We start from the raw sequence: 17,286 nt of genomic DNA on the forward strand, positions 1-17,286 counted from the left end.
GGATCATAACACGAAACTAATCTTTGAGGAAGCAGGTGGAAAGCGAGAGAGGCTTATGTGCTGGTAGGTGCGGGGAAAATGGTGCTTTCCACGTGATCAACAAAAGTGAAGGGTTCAGTAAGGTGGAACTGAGACAAGAAGAAGAAGAAGAAGGCAGAAGCAAAGGGAAGGAAATTGCATTGCCATTTTCATGCCACCAAGAACGTCTCCTTGTTCAGCACATCTTTCAGAAGCTCTTATAAAGCCATAGATACTTATTTCACCTGGCAGAGGTAGCTGAGCAGCAGGTCCAATTTCAGCTGGCTTCATATTTGGTCCTCCCCACAAACTGCACCCTTATCACCATCATTCCACCATTCCCAGCCTGAAGCTGCAGATGCAAAGGGTTTTCCCCTCAGTATGTGACATGCATCATTCTTCTCACTTCATCTCTTATTCCTCACATTCCTGGAATGAGGTCACCCAGCGCTCGACATTTCATTCTGCTTCTCACCTGAGGTGAGCCCAGGGTCCAGCTTCAGGTTTCCCTGGGACACCTGAGGCCCTCCCCAAGCTCTTCATGCACTCACATGCCTCTGCTCCACTTAGGAGAAGGACATGTGCAAGGACCAGCTCTAGGATGGTAAGCAACAACTAACCTTGTCTGCTCGCTGTCACAGCCAGAACTTGCAGCAACGGAGACTCAGCTTTCTTCTCCCCTGCCCCTTGCCTCCCACGTGGATTTATACTGAGGTTTTCATGGACAGGCATAAGAAACGTTCCACTTATATCCCTCTCTTATGATGAGTCAAAACTTGACCAGAAACACAATTTGTGAGTAGCAAGTTGAGGACAGAGCAAATGGAAAGATTTACAGAAAAGTATGTTTCAAGACTCCTTTTGCATGGAAGGCCATTATCAAGAATAGGACAAGGAGGCTCAAAATTAAAGGAAAAATGTAACTGTCCCACAGTATCAACCAGAGAACATCTCTGGTGTTATAATTCAAATTTTCCCTTTCAGGCATAAGAGGAAACAGCCAAGCTGTCCGTGAATAGACACAATAGCTTTGCTTTTACATTTGCAAAAGAGCTAGAGTGAAGTGTTGTGTACAATTTATGCAAATTATTATAATTTACACAGTTTTCTACTGGAAAAAAATAGCACAACTTACTGAACTTCCCGAGACTGAGGACACCAGAAATACCAGGGAATATGGGGGATGACCAACAGACAGCCACGTTCCAACAGGGGCCTCGTTCTAATATCTGATAGGACAAACACAACGAGCAAACCCATCCATTCCAGTGGTTCCCTATGAAGTTTTGGGTTTATTTCATATCTGCTGCTTTAATATTCCACATTGCTGTCCCAAGATCCTCTGGCAGGACTGGAATTAATTGTCTTCAGGAAGCTTTCTATTTCTGAGCACTCTCCTGAGAGAGATGAATCATGAAGATCTTAAATGCACCAGGCTCCTCATCCCCTCAAAGCATTGTCTATATCTTAGCCACAGCACTAACTTTTAGCAAGTAAAAATATATTAAGTTAATGGAAAAAAAACCCCTTTCATTCTTTGCCCAAATGGTTCTACTTCAATTGTAGTATATTTCATCATAACAATATTAAGATAATTCCAAAACAGCTCTTGCAGTTCAAGGAGGTAAAAGAGCCTATTTGCTTCAAGGAGACATCAAATCTAATATTTTGATTGATTACAGCACTTTTTCATATAGGAAGACTTGGATACACACAAAACATGGATTTAAGGAAACTAAAGCTCGCTGGTTCTCCCTCTGCCCCAAAAGAAAGCATGGTAACTATTTTTACCTTCAGAAAAGGCATGACAGCTCTTGATGTACATCTTCAGAAGTATCCAAAGCCTCCAAAGCCGTCAGGATTTACACCCTTGTGAATTACAGAACAACACAAAATTAATATTTAAAGATTAATTTTTTTTGCCCAAAAACACAGAATAAAGTACTTAAAAGTATTATTCTTTCACGTTTTAATGTTTTTAATATTTGGGGGAAAAAAACACGAATAAACAAAAACAAATTAAAAAAAAAAAGCCCTCTTTGGCAGGTAGCCTGACTTTGTATTGATCACTTCTTGTTCTTCACATATGGTGAAATGTTATTTTTAATGCTGACGACACACTAAATAAAGAGAGAGATACACACAGGATATATCCAGAATTACCCAGTGTGGGGCTTTCCTGTAAATGAGATCACCAGCAGTACCCCAGAGTGGATTTGTGCCCTGTTTTTGGTACTTTATATTTCTTTAGTTAGCACAGCAGTCCTCAAAAAATCAATAAATAAACATAAAATCTACAAGCTTAAAATACAATCTAGGCAAAACCAATTCACAAAATACAAGGAACTGTTGAGGCAGAATTTAAAATGTAATCACAAATTTAGGACAGCTTCCCACACATGCTCCTCTCTACAAAGTTTTCAATAAATCTCTTGCACTCTATTCCCATTTTCTTCAGCTTTCTATTATTTTCCTCATATTTATTTTCCCTTCCAATCAAAAGCCTCTTTCCTGTTTTCTTATTTGAAAACTGAAAAAAGAAATAAATTCTGTAGAATCACTGTATAGACAGATAAGAAACTACTACATATTTCAAAGAGAAAGTTTCACACTCAGTATATTAAAAATAGAATCGAATGTACACACCACTTGAAACTGGAAAAAGCAGAAGAGGCTCCCAGGCAAATTTTTCCAGCTGTAGGGATTTGTCCAGTACCTATTTGTTCTGATGAGCTTGTAAAAAAAAAAAAACAAACCACAAACCCAAACAAACAAACAAACAAAAACAAAAAAACCCACACAAAAACAAAAAAAACCCCAACAAACAAACAAACAAAAAAACCCACCAAAAAACAAAACCAAAAAACAAACAAACAAACAAAACTAAACAAAAACAAACTAAAAACCAAACCACAAAATAACAACCACCATAACTGCTAAGTAGCATCAGCATGATGTTCTGCAAGACTTTCTTTGCACCACTTTTGATTTCACTCTGCATCCACTTTATCGTGCTCGTGCCTTTCAAGCGCACCAAACAGCGCAAGGTCTACTCAAGAAAACAACACATTTGGAACAAAATTACAAAACCCCCATTCAAACACTTCAGAAAAAGCAAACCACAGGGTCATGGCAAGAAGAAAACAAGGACATTAACAAAACAAAACAAAACAAAAAATTAAATTCTTTCATCAGCATAGCAATAAATAGCAAAAAGAGGCAGCAATAAGTAAAAACAATAATTACTGCAGGGACATCAGCCTGCACCTCTCTAAAAGCTTAACCCATGCTCCCTCGTGTGAACTCAGGTAATCTCCTCCCCTTTGTGCTTTTTCCTGTTCCTGAGGTCCCTGCTTGTTAATCACCTGTCTCCAGAGCAGGTTGGCTAATTGAGCTCTGACAGCTATTAGTCGCCAGGCAACATGTGGCACCAGCTTTTGCACAAACGTGGGAATTTACTCATTTATCCTTTCACTTCTTTGGGGGGAAGATCATAAAGCCAGCGTGCTGCAGACATGAAGAGAAGGAAGAACCTCAGAAAATAGAAGAGAGCACATCTCTCACACTTAATTAAAATCAAATTTATGAATATTCATTCAAGGAACACCTAGGCCAAGATAGAGAAGGGTGTTTCGGAGAGAAGAAACAAATGCAGCTGCTGATTAGCTTTGTAAAGGCACACACTAAAGCTGTCACAGCTGTGACTGATTGCAAGAAAAGGTGTTTCATGTGTCCCAAAAGCCATTCTTAAAGCAATGTAATACAAACTTTGGGATATCTCTGTTTGGCAGAACAAACCCTGAAAGGACTAGTGCCTAGCACCATGGTCACTGGCGTGGTCACTGTAAAAGCGTCGTGAATCCAAAGGACATACATGCTGTGCAGGGAGACTCACGGGATTAATAAAACATCACAAAAGGGCTGCTAAATGCAGTTCAGCTCCCCTTCTAAAGAGCACAGGAAAAGCTCAGCCCTTCAGCAACCTTCTTCACAAAGCAGAGCTGTCATGCTTCATGTTAAAGATATCCCTTTAGCTCGTGTGAACGTGCAACACCCACGCCAAGGCTGCAGGGGAGCAGGAGACCCTAAGTGAGCACAGAAACAGAGATCCTTCAAGTTTTGTTTGCGTTCAACAGCGAAGAGAAAGCCCTTGTGTATTAAAGATAATGAAACACCAGGATGATCCAGCCCCATGGAGGGGGAATTTGGCTGAATTGGCCCCTTCACTTTGACAGCTGAGAGGAAAAACCCTAAGTGACAGCTAGAACGAGAGGTTGTTGTTGGAGTCACTGTAGGTTTCCTAAATGTTTGGGGATTTTTTTGCTGTGCCTGTGAGTGCTTCCAAGGTTGTAATCAACAGCTCAGTCCTTTGTTGCTACACAATCAATTTGGTCTCTGGCATTTACATTCTTGTTTGAACTTGCCCACTGTTTTGTGACCCTGGGGTAGCTCTGGCAAGATGAGGGGCATAATTTCTTTAGAGGAAACAATAAAAGAAATAAAAGAAGATCCCACAAAGAACCTGCAGAATGTCTCATCAAGAAAACTGAGTGCTCTGAAGACTGGTGTTATCAAGATACAGGACACAGGGAAAACAAGTATATTTTGAGAGATACCTTTCAGCGACCTGCAAGTAGGAGAAGAATTGGTTTATGTCTCATCTTCACATAAGCAGAGCCCAGGACCAGCAATCTGTAAGCTTAGAAGAAAACATGACTTTCATGCAGCAACCTGAATTTCAGGGAATATCTATGTGTTTGCTAGCTCTTCAGGCTGCACTGGCAGTACTCTGTGTGTCAGTTTGAAGAGCTGCCTGATTATTAGCAGCTGTACCTGATTATGTGCCAATTAATACAGGAACTCCCACAGTGTTAATATGAAGGGTTTCCTTTCCTCTGCTGTTCACTTTAATCTACGACTTCAAGAAAAATCTATTGATCGATCACCCCATGCTAATACAGTCATTTATTATGGTTATTAGGCTGTTACAAATCCCAGGGAACTTGGATAGATCTTACTATTTTAGATGGTGGATTTAGAAGAAATATTTGGCAAATCATTTGGAGGATCAAAATGTCCTGTCCCTAAACCATACTCCCCCAGAGGCACCAGCTGCTTGTGTCTCCTTCTCCAGGTGCTACACACCATGCCCCCCAGGCTCTCTGTTCTCCTACATGCCCATCCTGGTGGGCACTAACAACCACAGAGCTGCGTGACTGCACTGACTGGGAGCCAATTCCAGAGACAGATGGGTCGGCCACAGGGAGGGAAGGCCTGGGGCTGCCTCCAGGTCACACGAGGTGAGCAGAAACTGCAGCCCTTGGCAGAGCAGGACACCCTGTTTCCAAAACCAGGCAGCCACCGTGGCCACCTCTGAGATTCACTCCAATAACTTCTCCAGCAGACACCTTCTGCACACCCCAGCAGCTCCCTGGCTCCTGCCTGCACTTGGAGCAAAGCAAAACCAAGCCCTTTGGGTGAGTTTTTCAAAAGTTCCTGAGGAGGCTTGTGATTGGGAGGTAGCTCAGGTCAGTCTGCTCCTTTTGAAGACTCTTCCTCCTCTCGTCTGTAGTGTATTTTGTGTAAAATACGAATGTATAAATATTCTGAGAATTAATGCTTTCTGACTCATGGTGACTGCAAAATACCAAGAGAAATAGCACCTAGAAATTACCACTGATTTACAATTGTAAGCTGTTTATTCTCAGCCAGCTGGCTTGTGACATGAGCTGCTCTGTATTTAAAAGCATAGCCTTCTCCCTTGCCTGTCCCAGTTTGGGTGACTTTTACGGTGTCCCTTTGCAAAGCTCCCTTACCAGGGCAGCGATTTGCAGTTCACATCAGCCACCAGCCTCCCGCACTGTGACCTTATGTTACAGATAGTACAATTTAAGATGCTGATTGCAGAATGGTTCTGTGAAATAGGATGGAAACTTTCGCTGGTCTGTGAGGCCGTTCTGCTTCTCTTGAGGCATAAATGAGTTTATTTTGTCATCTCCTAAAGATCAGCCATATCCTCTGCAGCACACACACACGATGTATTTTCTGCTAATCCTATGGTTATTAATCTGTCTTGTGGTAGCAGCCACGGCTCAGAACCCCAGCAGAGAAGAACAAGGTTTGAACTTAACACAGTCATGCAAGGTGTTTGTTTTTACAGGTGACACACCCATGGCTGGCTGTTTCCAAGTGTGGCATTATTCAGTGAAGTACAGGAAGCAGCCAGACTAAACAATTCAGAAATAATGATCTTTTTGTAATATGCACTATCTCTACAAGTGAATACATTAGTGTTATTAATAATAGCCTTGCATTAATGCAAAGCTGGGCTGTCACCTGCCACAGAACAGTGGCTGCGTGTATGACTCCATGGGTTATTACATTACAAAGATGCCTGGAGCCTTATGCTGACATTAAGTGAAGCAAGCATGGCATTTAGTACATTTAGCTAAGTTAAAAAAAAAAAAAAATCATACCTGTAATTTAATATATGTATGTTCTTCACCGTGGCAATTACCCACAAGTCCACAAAGAACAGACTGGGCTCGAGGCTATCAGACAGTTTATTCAGGATTATTCTTACGGATGATAGCACTTCACGGTTCCCAAAACAAGCTTGTTCATTACATTGCTTCCTGCTAACTGCATTTCTGCAAGATGCCCCTTGCTAGTATTCCTGGGGAGGTCTTTGAACCATGAAAAATACTAGAAAACTGACATGAGAGTGATTTAAACATCATAGATAAAGCAAATATGCAAAAAGTGCATTTTGTTCTGATGCTGTCTGCAGTCCTTTACTCAAGGAAAAGATTTGCACAGCCGGGAATGAATGAAAGGGAATTGAAGGGGGGGAAAAAACCCATTCAGAATTATTAACCCGATTTCCCAGCCTAATTTTTAGCACAAAGTAAAATCATACAATCATCACCTCATAATAATCTGTGGACTCAGTTACTCTGCACTTAGGTAGGGTTGCAGAAGTTTATGCTCCCAGAAATTTATGCCTGTTGCATTTCTCTGAATCTGTAGCCTTCCAGAAGCCTGGTCCAGGTTTCTGAATAGACTGTGCACCCTGGTGTGCTGAGGGCATCCAAATGCTCCAGTTGGATCATCCTCAGCAATTAGCAAATAGATCCTTTGTCAGCACAGGCCAAGTCCCTGTTTCAGGTCACCGTGTTTCTGACACACAAGACATCCGAAATGTTGAGTTGAAGTGCAAAATTTACAGATTTAAGATTCCAACAGCCCTTTTTTTGTTTATGTTTCAAAATCTTAAGCAGTAAGGAATTTGGCCACTTACTCTGTCATTCTCAGGTAAGTCCTAAGTTTCTTCAGGTCAAGACAGCTTCTTTCCAGGGGCTGTGCCCGCAGTTTGTCTTACTTTAATTGTTCAGTACATCAAGAAGATAAGGGAATGGGTCATGAACATCATCAGAAACACCACAATTGTTTAAGCACCACAATCTTATTGCCATTGGTCTCCTATGGAACAGTGTAGAACTCATAAAACTGTTCTTAAATATTGACCCATTTTATTTGCCTCGGTTAATTTTATTCTAAAATAATCAATAATGTATTTACCTGGCAAAACATTTCCTTAAATATTTTCTAACCAGTGAGTGTAAGACCAATGTTGAGAAGTTTGGGTTTTTTTTCATTACAACAGCTCTAAATTATGGTTTGTTTATTTAGAAAAAAACACACAGAAAAGTATGGCTGTGCCTAGCAAGAGATATTCTGAGATTGTGCTTTTTGAAATTGTAGCTGTAATGGTTCGGGATCGTTCCACTGAAATACACTAATGCTGGAAAATAAATTCTTGGAATGAAAAGCTCTGCTCTTTCAAAAGTGTTTGTATTTCATTTAGGAAGGGAGATCAAAATATTTTGCCTCAGGATAAGTAAACTGGTATTGCAATATTTGGTTTGTGAGACAGAGTCAAAATATTAGCATCGTTATAGTGACAACATGCAACTCTCTGACAAAACCCCTCAGCCTGCAGAGGAATTCCCCACAGGTCACTGCAAGGATTCAGTAACATAAGCCAGGATAAAGTGTTTCAGCTGGCTCTGCAAGCAGAAGTTAATTTTTATTTATTATATATGAAAAAGTTTAAGTCATTTCAGCTTAAAGTCCTGAAACGTTGTATTTGGACACTCCCATTTGATGAGCTTCTTTGAACTTTGGTTCTGGATTTAACTTCTGTTCTATGTGAATTTATTGTCAATATTATATATTGTCAAGATTTTATAACCTTCCACAGTAAAATAAATTCTAATTTCATAGGATTTCTAGTATCTGAATATGTTTGTCATAATCCAATAAACTAAACTGCTTTAAACATAGAGTAAGCTAATTTGTCTCTCCCAAATACATATTCACACAGCTTTAACAAGACTTAAGGGATGAAGGACAATGTTTTGTTGTTAGAGGAGAAAAAAAAAAAAAAAAAAAAAAGTCTGCCTATTGTTTTACCTGGCAAGGGTCTCCCAGTTTCTAAATAACATTGTATTCTGCAAAAGCTTCATAGCCTAGTATTTATTTCCATTTCAAGAGAGATACGTGACCAGAAAGATGAACGTGTTGCCCTCCCCGCTGTGCCCCCACTGAGGTGAGAGGGGCTGTTCCCTCAGTGCTTTGAACTTCATTTTCGGCAGAGAACAGACCCTGCTAATAAAAATAACACGTTCAAAGGCACGGTAGAGGCCCGTGCTTAGGCTGTGTGAGAAGTTTTTATTGAGCACCTCAGCGCTACGGACGCCCAGGGAAAGCAGGGAGAGGGAATAACACACCAAACACCTCGGTAAAGCTGGTGCCATCACCCACCTGGGATCCTCAGTTACTGAACTCCAGAGAAAGCCACAGCACACAAAAATCGAAAAACCTGCTGATGACACGACCCAGATGGGTGGTGAAGGCTCTGGAGAGGGCAAGGCACCGTGAAGGGAAGTGGGGACCATTTTCTGGAGGCCTTGCAGGGCGTGGTGGATCCCTCATCCCTCCCTCTGCTGTCCCTGCTTCATTCCCCCTGCCAGCTCCCATAGCTCCAGGGGCAATGCCAGGAGGAAGAACACCTCAGACAAGTGGCAAAACCCTCCTCCCAGGCTGGGACCAGGGCAGCCATGCTGAGGAGAGGTGGCCTTGGGGGCTGCCATCACCTCAGGATGAGGTGGGAATTCCATGGCTGCAAAAGAGGGGGGGGAGATCGAGTTGTCTCACATGGGGCACCCTGAAAGCGCGGTGCAGCCATGCCCTGAAGAAATGGCTCCATAAACACCCTCTCACATCAGGGCCTTGGAAATTTAGGCAGTCACAAGGAAAAATTGGAATAGAAACAGGTGCTGAGGCTCAGCATCCTAGGAAACGTGTCCTTCCATGGGTGTCTTATCCAGTCCAAGAATACCACAGAATACAGTGCTGGGCCTGCCCACAAAGGGAAATCTCTGGGATTTAATCCAAAAGAGACAAAGTTTTCATTTTAAGGGAGGTCAGCTGGGTTTCATTTCAATTCTTTTCTATATGTTCTGATCCAGAATGAAAGCTACCATTATTTATTTTATGCCATTCCATTCTGATTCATTTCCCAAGCTATAGCCATTGAAATGCAGAATAAAAACCTGGCAAATTATAACTGAGAGCATCTAACAATAGAACAGGGGCAGATACATTCCACAGATTTCTTCTATAAATTTTGGGGGGTTTATTTTTTTTTTTTTGCCTTGTAAAATTTTATTTTAAACACCTGTTCAACATTTCATTTCCATGCTTCCCAGTGCACCTTTCCTTATTATTCTTCTAATTTGTCCACCCATCCGCCCAGCACGATCAATGCTCCAGAAGGATTTCCACCTGTCTCACACTAATATTGCTGGTACCAGCAACAGCCTCATCATTTACCCTGCACTGAAAGATGGGAAAAGCTCAGCCCCGGGTAAGTTTTCTGGCTCCTCGCTGTAATAACTAGAGCCACTAACGCAATAAAATTTTATATCGTTTTTATTGCATCCCTCCTAGAGAATTATGGGCAGAGCAGTGGCTTGCAGAGCAGATGTGTGAAGCTGCAGACAGAACTGCATCTGTTTCCTTTTGCCACAAATTGTTTTGTATAGATCCCTGTTGACTAGGAAATTTAACATACTGTCGCTGTACATCGCATTTGTAATAAAATCATTGTTAAATAAACACATTATCCCCTTCTACTCTCCTCCCCCTTTTCTTTTTCTAATAACAAACTGACTTGATTTTCTCTCCATCTCTTTCCTTCTCACTCCCCAAAATAGATTTTTCTTTTGGCTCCAGTTTTGCTTGGACCTGGGCCAAGTCCAGGAGTTTGATGTCAGCTTTTACAGCAGTCCTGAGAGTACAGGGAAGGTAGGGAAATGTCAGTAAGGATCTGCTGCTTCCCACTAAATCAAAATATTTTTGCCACTGTATTTCTTGATGGGGCTTTTTTTTCTTTTTTTACCCAAACCCTGCTTTCTGTAAGCAGAAGAGAATTAAGTCACATCCAGATCCAGATACGGAATTGAAAAGAAAAGCTGTCTCTGAGCTGCAGAAAGTTGCCTGCAGCATTTAATCTCCAGGCTGGGGTGATGCCCTGCTTTTGCTGCAGCTGCGAGTGCTTTGCAACCTCATCCTTCACTGGGTCACTGCAGCTACTCCAGTTTTTGGGCTGTGGAATAAACCAACCCCTGCTTGCTGATAAACATGAAAAGCAGAGGCCTCTGAGAGCACATTGCCATTTCCAAGAAAAAAAAACAAAACAACACCCTAATTTTGCTGCTATTCCTACAAGAGGGAGAATGCTATGTTAATGTAACACAAATCCTCCAAGGTAGCACATATTTTTGGGAAATACAGGTTTCCTGAAGGATGGGGCCACGCCAGCTGCAGCTACTCTGCTTCTTTGGGTTGCACAGCGGGGTCTGTGTCTTGGAAAGCAGGAAAGGCAGACTCACATGGACATGGAGCAAAGCCATTCAGGGCTGCTCGGGACCGTGGCTGTACATCATTCCCCAAAGCAGAGGCACTGCCACTCCAAATAGCTGGGTCCAGTGCCAAGCTGGGAACACAGCTGACACAGACAATAACGAGAGGAAGCTGATGGGATTATGACTGAAAAATCACAACAGTAATAAAAACGACAGAAGGAGTCACAAGCCCTTTAAGGGGTTCTGCCTTATTTGCATTTTCTTATGTTGCCTGGAAAACCTAATGAAGTTTATCTTCTGTCATTAAGATAAACCAGCTCTGTGGTGGTGCTGTCAGAGCTTCACTAATTAAAAGTCAGCCTACAAGTGTTTAAAGCTTGTCTACACTTGAAAATTAATTCAGTTTGTGGTAGCGTATATATTTAATTTGCAGCAGCTATATTACCTAAATTAGGATATCTGCTTTGTAGGCAGTGTTCCTCTGAACTTGGCTTAAATTGAAACTGAGCATTTGCTTCCTTGCCTTACCCAGAACCAAGAGATCTGTGTCTAAGGAAGGATTCAGGGATACCTCTTGCTAAGTATCCCTGTGCACAGACTTAGGATAGCTGATCCACAGCACTTTTCCTTCTGAATGCTTCTCCTTACCTTGTGCCCCATCAGCTGAGGCAAGGCTGATGCAACAGATGATGCATGGCTGCAAACAGTCTGCTAAATTGATATAGCTATCAAATTTGTATAGACCTGTAGTGCTTATGCAAGGCTGCTATTACAGCACAAAGCCTAAATAAGAGAACTTAAACCAGGACTAAAACCTTTCTAAAAAAACCAAAAATATTTTCTCTTGTATTCCTATAAACAAGAAAGTTTGGAATAGAGAAGAAACACTATGAACATTGGGGATAATTTTTCTTTATGTGCATTGTATGAATACAATCATCAACCAATTTAAGAAATTATTAAAAAAATGAACACTAGGTAACAAAAAAAGAATTCTGTTACCACCAAGGGTGTTTTTCCAATTAAATTCCAAGGGCTTAAAACATCCAAGACATTTGGAAATCTCAGAATACCTGAAGAGCACAGAGCAAAGCTCTTAGTCCTCCTTCATTTCAAGTCCTACTGTTTCAGATACATGTTCAAGACTGAAAGTAGATCCAGGACAAGGAGTAGAGAGGACATAGAGCAACACAGCATCCACAGCTTGACCTCATCATCTAATCTGGATGATGTACAGAGGGTAGAAAGATGCTGTTTGGAAGGAGAGGCTGTCCCCACTCAGAGGAACATAAGTGGGGGAAAATAAATGCTGTTTCAGGTGCTCCTTTTCAGATCTCAGCCTAACACAGCTCCAGGCTGGTCTTTAGGCATCTAGCAAATCCAGACAGGAAAACATGTCAAATTGGGAGTTTTATTCAGGATCTTAAATGAAGACCCATTCATCACCTTTGTGAAGAAAACAATCACAGTGCCTCCCTCATCTATTTCAAGCAGATATTTTGGAGAATGTTGAAGGAAAATGGTAGAGGGAGAGCAATGCCTAGCAAAATATGTTTGTAATATGAAAAGAAACAATTTGGTAGTCCTTGTAAGGGTGTCTGGCCCTTCAGCTTCACCTGCTTGACCAGGAGAAAATAACAATTTTCTCTCTTCTATGTGGCAGGGAAAGGGACTCTCCTTGCTGTTAAATACAAAACTCTTTAATCAGCATCTACTCTCTACCAGATCTTAGTCAATTTTCTATTTGTTGCCATCTATATTTGGTGGAAGTCCTCTCCACCAATTTTGACATTTTTTGTTCGATGTCTGCAATAGATTCCCCCTGAGCCACTGACTGATGGTTCCAACAATGTCACCTACCTACATCAAAAATGGGAACCTCTACTCTGGCAGGACACTGGTGAAAAAAGAGCTGCCTTCCACTCAGTTATTATTTTCTGCCAAATAATAATAAGAAATGGCCTCAGGTTGTTCCAAAAGATGTTTAGATTGGCTTTTAGGAAATATTTCTTCATTGAAAGGATTGTCAAGTACTGGAACAAGCTGCCCAGGGAAGAGGCTATCACCACCTTGGAGGTATTTAAGAGATGTGGTGCTGACACGCTGGTTTTGTGGTAAGTTTGGCAAGTTTGGCAGTGCTGGGTTTATGGTTGGACATAACGCCCTCAGAGATATTTTCCAACCTAAATGAATTTGTAATCAAGGTGTAATATTCTCAAAGAGAGCTACTGAATGCTGATAAACAAAGTCCTAGAAGCACCACAATAAGACAACATCCAGATATCCCATTATCTCCTTTTGTTCTGTCCCTCCCTTCATTTCCTTACGTTTTTCTCATAGAAGATGTTTATTGCCCTGGATGGTCTGGGATGGACAGTGCCTGAGGTCACTGTGGCACGGGCACTGCAGGACCTCTGATGAGCTGCTGGACCCCCAGGGAAGGATATCATCCGTCTATAAAGCTAAGAAATCTCAAGTGATGGTTGTCCTTCCTCAAAACACAGCCACAAAAGTTTCTCGTGGGGGGAGAAACACCAAATATTGGTCTCCAGAGGAAAATATCCAGGAGGACTCCTGCATTTACCAGTACACGTGTGGACATGGACCTATGTGGGAATACTCAGAACAGGACCACACATTATTTTCCAACATAACCTGAAGGATAACAGAGGATGCAATTGGCAGTGGTCCTCCAGCTGGGATGAAGCATTTCTCCTGCTGGTATCCAACCGCTTGCTTGAAAATGAAACGGTTGGCAGTAGAAATGCGCCGCAGCTGGAAAACATGGACGCCTCAAAGCAAATAAACAATCCCAAAATTAGGTTTAAACCAGGGAATAAAAATCAAACGTCATTTGAAAGCGTACTAAAATTGGCTGGTGTCTGAGAGAGCGTTTAGTGGCTCAGCGCTTCTCTGCTGCACTTCAGAAACTAAAGAGAGAAACAGTCTTAGATGAAGCAATAAATAATGGACACTTTCAACACATAATTTGCATTTGAATTAACTAGGCTGGCTAGATTAATTCATCCATTATGAAAGGAAAATTTTACTGTCTATATTTTCAGGCTCCCTAGTGTGCTAAGTTAAATGGGCATTGAGGCAGGGACTACCGGCTTCCTAGAAATTGCTACTAAATTACTTTGCTCCCAAATATTATCTAGTTCACACAATTTGGAAGCTTAATGCTGATAAAAACAGTTGTCCCAGGGCCTTATCTTTTCACCACTGTTTGGGTTGTGAGGGTGAACAGCTACAGCATCACTTTGGGGTAATCCAGGCCTCACTCAGGTTTTTGTCTAAAACACTTTTCAGGCCTCCCACCACAGAAGGGTTGAATCACATAACCAAGGTTATTTTGGAACATAAATTTAAAATGTTTTGAGGGTGAGGGGTGATTTCTTTGCAGCATTATTTGAATTGCTTCCCTGAGAAAATTTCAGATAACCTTAAAATAGATTGCTGCTGCAATATAAGAAAATAGGTTATTTATTACATAGCTTAGAGCATCAAGAACTAACTGGAGAATGACATAAACTTGCAGACATAGGGAATAATCAATAATAAACGTTGTTCTTAATAATGCATTGTGTTTGCAATTACAGACACAAGATATGTTTTCATGGTTTAACTGCGCCATCAGGATTTTCAAAACCATGCTCAAAAATTCCAAAAGCATTTGAAGAAAGGGGAAGGAGAAATCGTCATCTCCCCATTGCAAGCAAACAGTGGCAGAGGAGGAAACCAACTCATAATGCAAACCACGTTCAGGGCAGGGTCACATCCCTCTGCCCACTCCATGTCAGGAGAGATAGACCACAGTAACCTCCAAGGGACACACCGTGGGCTAAGGGAGAGGATCTGAGCAGCAAGGCTTTGACAGGAGCACGGTTCACCAGCAAAAGCTACTTAAATTACTGACACTTCTGCCAGTGTCTGGAAAAAAACTTGTTCTGGCTGGGGAACAGGAACAAGCAAGTGATGGATGGGCACCTGGCAGCGCTGCCCTTTGCTAGCGAAGATTTTAACACCTCTGGAGTCAGAGAGGAGAGGGGAGCTTTACCACATAGCTCAATTCACACAGCCAGGTCAGGACAGGACTGATTTTGGCAGAATAGTGACAATCTCCTAAAACAGCTTTGTTGCAAAGCAGAAGATGTGCCTATTGCTCACAGTTTTCCAAGCTTTGTTCCCACATCCTGGTACACCTTTCCCCAGAGAAACATAATGCATTCCAGTGTCACTATTTTTTTTCCTCAATTATTTTTTTGTAATAGAGGAAAAATCATTAAAGTCCTTGCTGTGCCAAAGTATTACTCCATCAGCCCACAGAGTTTCCTCACTCCACATGGACCGTAACAATGGTGTGAGGAGAAGGAAGAAAGAAAACAGGAAGGCAATAAATCAATGCTACACTCCATGCAATGGCACTACAAACCCTTATCCAGAGAGCTCTGGCACCAAAAACAAAGAGTTAGAAACGCTTACAACTTTTATTTAGCTGCCCACGAGGAAACAAGCTGAATGAATTGTTGCCTACCAAAGGTACCCAAATATTTTCCACTCTCTCACTATCTATTGATTGCTTCTGCACAGAAAGCTGCATTGTTACATGCTGCAGCAGCCCCCTTGTTAGAGGGCAGAAATGAACCCAGATAAAGATTTCTTGTTCATCACAGCATGAAAAGGATCCTGGTTTGTTCCTCTTTACAGCTCAGCCATCCTGACCCCAACCGTTCACTGACCCTGGCTGCAGCAAGCTCCTGCTGGAGGTTTCCCTTGCAGCCTCTGACTGCTGGTTATTTCCTGCTGAACTCTGACCACAGGGATCAGTTTGCAGACTCTGACTGCAGCTGCAGGTTCCAACAACAGGCTCTGACTGCACACCCAGACTGACCTCAGAGCAGGGATTCTCTCTCCTCAGGATCCTTCTTCATGCTCCTCTCCTTCCCTCTTCCTCAAGGCTTCTCCTCCTTTCATGATTCCCCCTTACAAGCTGACCCACTCCCTTTTATCACACTCATCTCTGTTGGCTACAGCTGTGACTCCAGGGTTGGGGCTGTATTGGGTAATTAACACAGCTGTTACTGGGCAGGGGCCAGGCCACCTGTATTCCCTTCTCCTACTGTTACAGAGATTCCAAAGGGATTTTCTCCTTCCCTTCTGCTTACACACTGAGAAGATGGGACCAAGCTTCGTGACAGTCTGTCCTTGCTGCCTTTGTCTCTTTGGTCTCAAGGGCTGTGTATACATTTCTTCAGTGTTCAACCTAAGGAGCAAGATACGTTGTCCTGTATGTCACATCCCTCAAGATATAAATCCATTTACAGAATTGCTAAGGTTCCTTCCTTTGCTCTTAGCTCCAGAGAAGATTGAAAAATTTAGATCTAAGCAGAGTGAATTTGAAGACCATAACAGGATGGCACTTTTAATATTGATTTTGTTATTATTGGAATGTTACGGCACAAAGCATCTACCTAGTGTGCAGAGCGAGGATAGACAGACATCCTCTAGAGCAGCTAACGCCCTGGAAGCCTACAGGATAACTTTTACAAGCATTCACTAAACAAGGAGCATAGAAAACATCTGAGTGAATACATTTAAGCTACCAGAAATGACTGGCAAATGATCGACTCTGGCAAGGGCCATCTTTAAACCAAGAGCAAACTCTGCCTGCGCTTGGGCGGAAAATGAACGCAGCGGATTGCCACTCAAGGGAGCATTGCCTTCCCAGCCAGAGGCTGAGGGTGATAAAAGGGATGTTTAGACACATCATAGCGACAAGTCTGCATTTTTAAATTTTTGTGAGTTGATACAAATCAAGGAGCCTTGAGGGAAGCATTCAAGTACTCAGCAATTCAATATCAAAGATAAGAACAAATAAAAGTATCTCACAAATCACAATTATGAGGACAGGCTTTCTCCAAGATTCATTTAAATTTTCAAAGATTCAGTATATAGTATATATTAAATATTATTTATGCATTCCTTGAGCCTTCCAATCGAGGGAAGAAATCCTGCATTTCCTAAGATAATGTGAATAAGGCTAGTTTCCTTCCATATCAGAAGCATTTCAGAAAATTAATTCTGTATCTCTGAAAAGGTCATTTATTCAAGGATGAGTGACAGGTGCCATAAACTTACTTGTATGTCTGTTCAGCTCAAGTGAACACAAAGCAAATCAATTCAGTGTGGTCAAGTGTAATTACCTGCCAGAGCAGGATCCATCGCTTGCATTTATTATTAACAGCGCCCCAGAAGCACCAAATTCAACTGCAATTTTGATTAGTGTGAGGTCATCCCCCGCTCTTCCTTCCCAAGTGCTTCCTTCTCCTGGAGT

The 17,286-nt window shown here is 41.8% G+C and overlaps 1 long non-coding RNA gene across 1 annotated transcript; it reads right to left on the reverse strand.

Moving 5' to 3' along the window:
- Positions 1-832: 832 nt before the first annotated feature.
- Positions 833-15,916, reverse strand: LOC120751282 (uncharacterized). Its single transcript, XR_009207638.1, has 3 exons — positions 15,844-15,916; positions 1,810-1,887; positions 833-1,415 (listed from the first exon to the last, which is right to left on the reverse strand). It is a non-coding gene; the product is annotated as an uncharacterized LOC120751282 (long non-coding RNA).
- Between the last annotated feature and the right edge of the window lie 1,370 nt (positions 15,917-17,286).

Source organism: Hirundo rustica, chromosome 3 (genome assembly GCF_015227805.2).
Source record: "Hirundo rustica isolate bHirRus1 chromosome 3, bHirRus1.pri.v3, whole genome shotgun sequence".
Taxonomy (NCBI): domain Eukaryota; kingdom Metazoa; phylum Chordata; class Aves; order Passeriformes; family Hirundinidae; genus Hirundo; species Hirundo rustica.